This window comes from Mirounga leonina, unplaced genomic scaffold (assembly GCF_011800145.1).
Source record: "Mirounga leonina isolate KUSES-001 unplaced genomic scaffold, KU_Mleo_1.0 Mir_170, whole genome shotgun sequence".
NCBI lineage: Eukaryota > Metazoa > Chordata > Mammalia > Carnivora > Phocidae > Mirounga > Mirounga leonina.
Genome location: NW_023270433.1, coordinates 13,353,069 through 13,361,534, shown reverse-complemented (window position 1 = coordinate 13,361,534; position 8,466 = coordinate 13,353,069). Strand labels below are relative to the sequence as shown.

The following is an 8,466-nucleotide window of genomic DNA, read 5'->3' as shown; positions in this document are numbered from 1 at the left end:
CACTGTTTCTGATTATCTGTTTCATAAACTCTTTCTTTTTTTTTAGGTAACCATTTATTTAATGCATTTATAATTAGGATAGCCAATCAAAAGTGAGTGACCCCACTACTGTTTTTAAAATGGAAATCAATTCCCAAGTAATGTTAAGTGTGCTTCTATTCTACTTGAGGCCTTAATTAAAAGCATAAATAATATACATAAATCTTGTGAAAGCTGCACCCTGAAGGAAATGAAATAGAGCATATTCTAAATGATTAAGGAAGAATTTAAGATCTATGTGAAGCCTCTGTCTAAAAGCAACTAGCTATCCTCACTGTCAAGTTCCTCAAGCCAGTGAGAATGGTTACCAAATAATATGCCCCACTGAGGCAAATAATGCCGTGAAAAAAGACCTCTAACTGTCTTAACCTTCCTTAAAATGCTTTTTGATCAAAACTGAATCCAAATCCATGATTCTCTCATATAATTAAAGTACTTAGAAGAATACAATTTATGAAGCATCCTTACTGTGTCATCCCTTACATGTATATTTATTTAAGCATTCATGTTTGTCCAAGTGGTTTTCACCTCCATGATCTCATTTGGGTTTTACAACTCTAAGCATGGTAGTGAGGGTAAATGTTGAATTCAGAGAGGTCAAGTAACTTGCTCAGGGCTGCACAGCCAATTATGAGCCATTCCTGAGCTGGCATTCACACGGTGCATTTATTTCACAGTTATTTAGTGTGCACACACTCTTGGCAGATGAGTACTGAGGACACAAACAGAGACAGTCCCTGCTCAGGAAGCTTCAGTGTGTGGACTCGTGAATCAGACTGCTGGGCTTGGGTCCTGCCTCTGCTCCTCACTGTTGGACGTTGTGCATATTACTTAATCGCTCTGTACTTCAGTTTCCCTATTTGTAAAGGGAGAACAAGTAAAATACATACTTCAGTAGGGCTGTGGTGAGAATTAGGCACATTAATTCTTGTAAAAAGCTTAGGACAGAATCTGACCTTGAGTAAGTCCTCAGTAAATGTTAGATATTTTTAGTAGGAGAGACAGACATTAACTACATAAGCATGCTTATGAGTGTGTAACGATAGACTTGAGGTAAATAATAGAAAGGAAAGTAACAGTTCTATCAGAGCTTGGGCTTGGGGCTATTGGAAGTTCCTCAAGAAAAGTGCTCTAACCGGAACTCTGAAAGATAAAATGGTATTAGCTATCTGGGCACTCCAGACTGGGATTTGGGGTTTTAATTCCTGGATTACATACTCATTTTTAATGGACTGCAACTCTTAGCACAATTTACTTAAGACCAATTTTATTGATCTGAAACACATGGAACCAGTTTTTTCTAGAATGAAAAGAACACAGGCCTAGAAATCAAAAGGCCAAGGTCCCAGTTGTAGGTCCACCATCAACTTACTACAGTGGGAAGGGTCTGCTTCTGGCCAGGTCTGTTTCCTCTGTGCCCATCTCTCCTGCACTCCCTGGAATATTTGGACGTGAATCCCAGCATCTTCATTTTATCTGTAAACATTTCAGTATGTATCTCCCAAAGACAGTAACTTCCTTTTTTTAAACCTCACCCTCAAAAACAATAATTTCTTAACATCATCAACTATCCAGTCAGTGTTCACATCACCGCCAGCAATTCATGAACTTCAACCACCACCACCACCACCACCACCACAAAACATCAATAACTTCCATTAGCCCTGGAATAATTTCATTTAGGGCACTGGGTAAAAGTATTAAGGACATACACACAACTTTTTTTTAGCTATCTTCTGTTCTGCTACAGTTATAGGCCTGCATGTTACTTAGCTCATAATAACTGTGAAGTAAGGGAACGATAGCAATGCATCCCATTGATTCATATACACTTCTTTTTCCCCTAGCACTTTAATATTTTTTGCCACCATGTAATAAGAGCTGAACACAAAGTACATTACTCAGCTGAATGCAGCCAGCAAATGAGAAACAGAGTACTATGACATAATGTCCATTCACCCCACTTACTTACATCTTGGCTCCATGTGGCCATTAGCCTCCCCAGATGTCTACACATTTCACTGTCTCCATAACTCAGCTGCCACAGCCCTCCCTCACACAACTTTCTGCCAAAGTTGTTATTTTTAAGATAAAGTATTATATGTACTATGATGGTTTTTGTTAGAACTTACTCTCTTTGCAGCTTCATCAGATTGTTGTTCTTTCATTGCTCTTGTTAGTGCTCTGGTTACAACGTTGCATAGATTTTTTTTAGCAGTCTGTCTCCCTCTTATTTTTCAGTATAGCCGAAAGGTCATTAATTAATTATGGAAACCACTTAATGGATGAAATATTGAGCTGCAAAAAATAAAATAGTCTTAAAAATAGTTTACAAACGGTACTGATTTGCACTGTTACCCATAATTTGAGGGAGAACTCAGTAAGGAATCCTGTTTTTATCCCCCACTTCAACCTCCGAGCAAATCAGAAAGGCTTTAGGAAAGTAGGAACATGAAATTGTTGCTCATAAAATGATCGCTTATAAAAACATTAAGTGAACAAAATATGTTCAAAGATATAGATTTTTTTTTTATACTAGGTTACAATTAGAGTCTAAAATATGCTATTGCCAAAGTTCTGGGTAAACTGTCAATAAAATGATAAACATATTACAATGAACAAACTGTTCCCTAATTCAGTGTATCATACTAGCTGTTTACCTTTATTTGAAATGCCAACACCTTGAATTTCCCAGGTAGTTACTCAGTTAGCATCAACTCCAGCTGATGTCTGGAAAGTAAAATAAAATATTTCATAGCTATCACACACAGGTGAGCCTTAAATAACCTGGAACCAATTTAACATGATCTATTAATCAGAAGTGTTTATGGTTTTCCCAATAGGCTCTTGAAGCAAATTGCAAGAAAACAAAATTAAATCAGTGGCCTTGGGTGGGGAGAAGGTTAAGAAAAGAGCAAAGGATAACAAGGGACTCCTACATTCTCAGAACAATTGGCTAAACATTGATAAAGTTGAACAATATGAAATAGCTGTTTGTGTAGGTCAAGAATATTTGGATATAGGCATATCCATATGGTTTGCTATAGATTGAATGTTTGTGTCCCCCCCCCATTCATACATTGAAATCTAATCCCCAGTGCGATGGCATTTAGAGGTGAGATCTTTGGAGGTGCTTAGGTCATGAGGGTGAAGCCCTCATGAATGGAATTAGTGTCCTTACCAAAGAGGCCCCAGGGAATTCCCTCATCCCTTCTGCCATGGGGGATTACAGTAAAAGAGCTATCTGTGAACCAGAAAATGAGCTCTCACCAAACACTAAATCTGCTAGTGCCTTGATCTTGGACTTCTCAGGCTCCAGAACTGTGGGAAATAAATGTCTGTTGTTTATGAGCCACCCAGTCTGTGGTATTCGGTTTTAGCAGCCTGAACAGACTAGGACATGGTTCAACCTTATATACACTCCCATGGTTTGTTTTCATTGCTCTACTTTCATAAACTGAAAGGGCTGTTATAAGTTGTCAAACAAAAATTAAATTATGCTCAGTGAACTCTACTATGTAATCAAAAACAGTTCAAACAAAAGGAATTCTCAGAATACTAAAGACCATTAGTCCAAACAGTCTATTTCCTAAGTGTCTATCATGTGCATGGCACAGTCCTAGAATAAAGATGGGGATAAATAACAAATTGTCTGCCTTCAAAGAATTCATTCTAGAAGAGGAAAGAAATATGTAAACAAATACATGATCACAGATAGTAATAAGTGCTTCAATAAAAGCATGTACAAACTGGGCGCCTGGGTGGCTCAGTCGGTTAAGCGACTGCCTTCGGCTCAGGTCATGATCCTGGAGTCCCAGGATCGAGTCCCACATCGGGCTCCCTGCTCAGCGGGGAGTCTGCTTCTCCCTCTGACCCTCCTCCCTCTCGTGCTCTCTCTCATTCTCTCTCTCACAAATAAATAAATAAAATCTTTAAAAAAAAAAAAAAGCATGTACAAACTACAGTAAGAATGCAAAGAAGTAAGTATTTAATTCTTCGGAGACCACTTTTTGGAGAACCCAGTGTTCGAGTTGGGTTGCCAAATGTGAAATACCTTTTGTCAGGAGTGGGGAGTTAAGAAGGGGTGATGGGCATTAAGGAAGGCACTTGATGTAGTGAGCACCGAGTATTGTATGCAACTGATGAATCACTAAATTCTACCTCTGAAACTAATAATACAGTATATGTCGGCTAAATTGAATTTAAATAAAAAGTTAAAAAAAAAAGAACATTTCCAGGAAAAGGTAAGAAAACTGCAAAGAGCAGGTAGTGCTGGAGCCGAGGGGGCACAATAAAGGGTAGTGGTGAGGGCTGCTGGGAGATGAGCTGGAGCTGTTAGCAAGAGCAGTGGATGAGAGTGTCTTAATCTACAAAGATTTTGCCTGATAGGTCATGGAGAAGTGGTTTTAGGTGGTGAAGCAGCATGATCAGATTTGGATTTTAACATAATCACATGAGTAGCTGAGCTTGGAGAGTGAATTAGAGAAGTGGATAAGGCTGGAGTCAGGGAGAATAAAGGAGGCTGTTGGGCATCAGGCAAGTCATGATAATGGAACAAAAACTGACCATTTCTCAAACCTTATGGATAATCAGTTATTCGCAGTGTGTGTTTATTATATGAAGAAAATATTGCCTTCTTTTATTTGTTATATAGATAAATAGCTTTGGAAATACATATGTAAACGGATGATATACATCATTGGTGTGTTTGTTACAAAGCAGTTATTTAGAAAGACTGAAATAATTATATAGAAGCATAAAGCCCAGATATCACCCCAAACTACATGCTCAGTATAAGTCCAAGGTAAGTGAAATGGCATTCTTCTACAAAGATCATCAGTGCTGCAGTTAATCCTGCTACTGAGGGAAAAACCAGCCCAACAACCAACAAAATTAACCTTGATCAAATGTCAGTGCTATCTTTAATTATCAAAGAAACACTTGGAAGAGTGACAGACCACTTATTTATCATATCTGGATATTCCTAAAAATTCCTAAGGAAAAGAAAAATAAAATTTTAGAATACCTTTTAGGAACATAATATAATTTCCATAACCTACAACTTCTATTGTGTTCATGTTCAATACACCTACATTAAAAATATAAAAACACAGGGTAAACGTAGCATACATACAATAGAGTTACATGTTAAAGCATGATGGTTAACCTTTAAATATTTTAAGGAATTTGATCAAACATTTAATTTTTGTGATATCAAAATAGGAAAATAAAATCCTTGATTTATGGTGTCTAATATGTATTATATGCAAAAAGTAAAGTACAGAATAGTAATATCCCATAGGTATAAAACAAAATATATGAGTGGGGAGTTAAGATACAGATACAGATATACAGAGATATAGATACAGATGTAGATATAAATGTTTATATAGGCAGAGAAAACTTCTGGAAGGATATAAAAAATTGTAAACAATGGCAATGTCTTGGAAAGCAGGTAGATAGTGGGGTCAGGAATTTTTTTTTTTTTTTATTAATGTCTTGTCCACATTTTATTTTTTTAAATTATTTCTTGGGGGTGCCTGGGTGGCTCAGTCATTAAGCATCTGCCTTCAGCTCAGGTCATGATCCCAAGGTCCTGGGATCGAGCCCCGCATTGAGCTCCCTGCTCAGGGGGAAGCCTGCTTCTCCCTCTCCCACTCCCTCTGCTTGTGTTCCCTCTCTCCCTGTGTCTCTCTTTGTCAAATTAATAAATAAAAATCTTTTAAAAAATAAATAATTTCTTTATTATTATGTTCAATTAGCCAGGATATAGTACATAATTAGTTTTTGATGTAGTGTTCAAAGATTCATTAGTTGTGTATAACACCCAGTGCTCATCACCACACGTGCCCTCCTTTACCTTGTACTTCACACTCTTCCATACAGTATTATTTTTATTATGAAAACTAGTGTGAATCTTTAATAAAAGGGTAAAGAAGATGTACCAAAGGAAATCAACAAAAGGCAAGAAAGGATATAAAGAAACAATAAGAAAGCATATTCAATAGAAAATATAAGAGAACATGAGTAAGTATAAACTCAATAAACTTGAATGGGTTTAAAATATCTTATTAAAAGTTAGACATTCCAAAACAGGTAAAGAACCAAAAAAACTTATCTAGAGATGGATTTAAAAGCTATACACCAGCACTGAGATAGAAAAGTTGAAAATAAAGGAATGGAAACCATATACCAGTCAAATACTGACAAAAGATAAGCTAGTAGTTAAATAATAACTTCTGATAAAATAGAATTCAAAACATTTAAATGGGGTAAAAGGAATACTTTATGTGGATAACATTTACAAAAAGAAGAAAGTCATAAACCTTTATGTATTTAAGAACATAGCTTTGAAATATAGTAAAACTGTAAGAAATACAAGGAGACATCTTAATAATTTATATTGAAAAGAAATGTAATTAACTTTAAAAAGTTAGGAAAAGAACAATAAAACAAAGAAAGTTAAAGGAGGAGATTAATGGACTATATAGGGAGAAAGCAATAAAACAAAACAATTATAGATGTAATCAACAAAACTAAAAGTCGTTTCTTTTAAAAGACTAATATAATAGAGTAAGCTCTGGTAAATCTGATCAAGAAGAAAAGAGGACACAAATTAACAACATGGAAGGTCTTATGCTAAGTAAAATAAGTTAGGCTGAGAAAGAAAATTCCATATGATACCACTCAAATGGAATCTTAAAAAAAAAAAAAAAGAATAAACAAACAAAAAGCAGAATCAGACCTATAAATGGAGAGAACAGATGGTTGCCAGAGGGATGAGGGTAGGGAGTTGGGGAAAATGGGTGAAGGGGAGAGACAGGTATGGGCCTGCAGATATGGAATTAATAAGTCACAGGAATAAAAGGCAGAGCATAAGGAATACAGTCAATGATATTATAATAGCGATGTAACAGGACAGATGGTAGCTACATTTGTGATGAACATATCAGAATATACAAACTTGTCAAATCAATAAGTTGTACACTGGAAACTGATGTAACATTGTGTGTTAACTATACTCAAATTAAAACAAAAAGAATGATTCTGCCCTCAATGTATACAATATATATAGTGAGAAAATTAATTTTTTCCACCATAATTAAAATATCAATAATAATATCTATTATTAGAAATACTTATATATTTATGTATGCTATATTATAGGCAATTAATAATGTTTTAAAGAGAAAAAAATAGAGAGAGAGAGAAATACTTCTATAACCCTTGGAGTGAGGAAAGCTTTTCTAATCAAAACACCAACCCAGAAACTCTAGGCAGTTTTGACCTCCTCAATATTAAATATTCCTGATGCCACAAACAAAGGTTACAAGACCAATGGATTAGGGGGAAATATCTGCAGCATATTTATCATATTTTATGTGTGTGTGTATGTGTGTTTATATATATATATTTTTTTTTTTTTGCAACTTACATGTAATAGACAAGGATTGGTTTCTATGATGTATAACAATGTCTATAAAATGATAAGCAAAAGACAGAAGCCAAAGCAAAAATTGACAAAGGTATAGAAGGTTAATCATAGGAAGAATTATCACTGGCCAACAAACATATGTAAGCACATGTAATAACTGTTACTTTACATGGAATCAACTTGCTAAATAAAATAACACTTCCAACTCATCAGATTGGCAAAAATTATAGATGGATAATAACCCATCTTGGCAAAGGGGTTGAACAGTAGGCTTTAACACAGTTGGGGGGAGTGCAAATCAGTACCATCTTTTCAGAAGGCAATTTTTAAATAGATGTCAAATTGTAGATATGCCTATTCTTTGATTCAGCAATCCTGTCTATAACAATGACATCTATCTTACAGGAAAAAAATATGCATATGCACAAAGAGAGATGCAAAATGATGTTTTCCTTTGCATAGCTGTTTCTAAGACTGAAAATCCAGGAACAATTTAGATACCCTTTGTAATTGGTCAAATAGGGGCCCCAAAAAGATATGCCCATGCAACCATAGCTCTTGGTACCTGTAAATATGACCTTATTTTGGGAACTGGATCTTTGCAGATGTAATTAAGGATCAAGAAATGAGATCATCCTAGATTAGGGTGAGCCCTAAATCCCTATAATGTGTCCTCATTACATGTAAGGTATAGGGTGTCCCTACAAGCAAAAGAGAAGTAGAAGACACAGAAGCACAGGAGAGGGGTACCTGGGTGGCTCAGTCGGTTAAGAGTCTGCCTCTAGCTCAGGTCATGATCTCAGCGTCCTGGGATCCAGCCCCACATAGGGCTCCCTGCTCAGCGGGGAGCCTGTTTCTTTCCCTCCCTCTGCTTCTCCCCCGCTTGGGCTTGTGCTCTCACTTTTTCTCTCTCACTCTCTTAAATAAATAAATAAATAAATAAATAAATAAATAAATAAATAAATAAATAAATAAATAAATAAATAAATAAA

General features: G+C 35.8%; 1 long non-coding RNA gene across 1 annotated transcript in view; it reads right to left on the bottom strand.

Moving 5' to 3' along the window:
• Positions 1–2,718: 2,718 nt before the first annotated feature.
• The window catches only part of LOC118018199, a 24,826-nt gene continuing 19,078 nt past the window's right edge, over positions 2,719–8,466 (bottom strand). The window contains exon 5 of the long non-coding RNA XR_004681322.1: positions 2,719–2,769. This is a non-coding gene — a long non-coding RNA (uncharacterized LOC118018199). The remainder of the gene's footprint in view (positions 2,770–8,466) is intronic.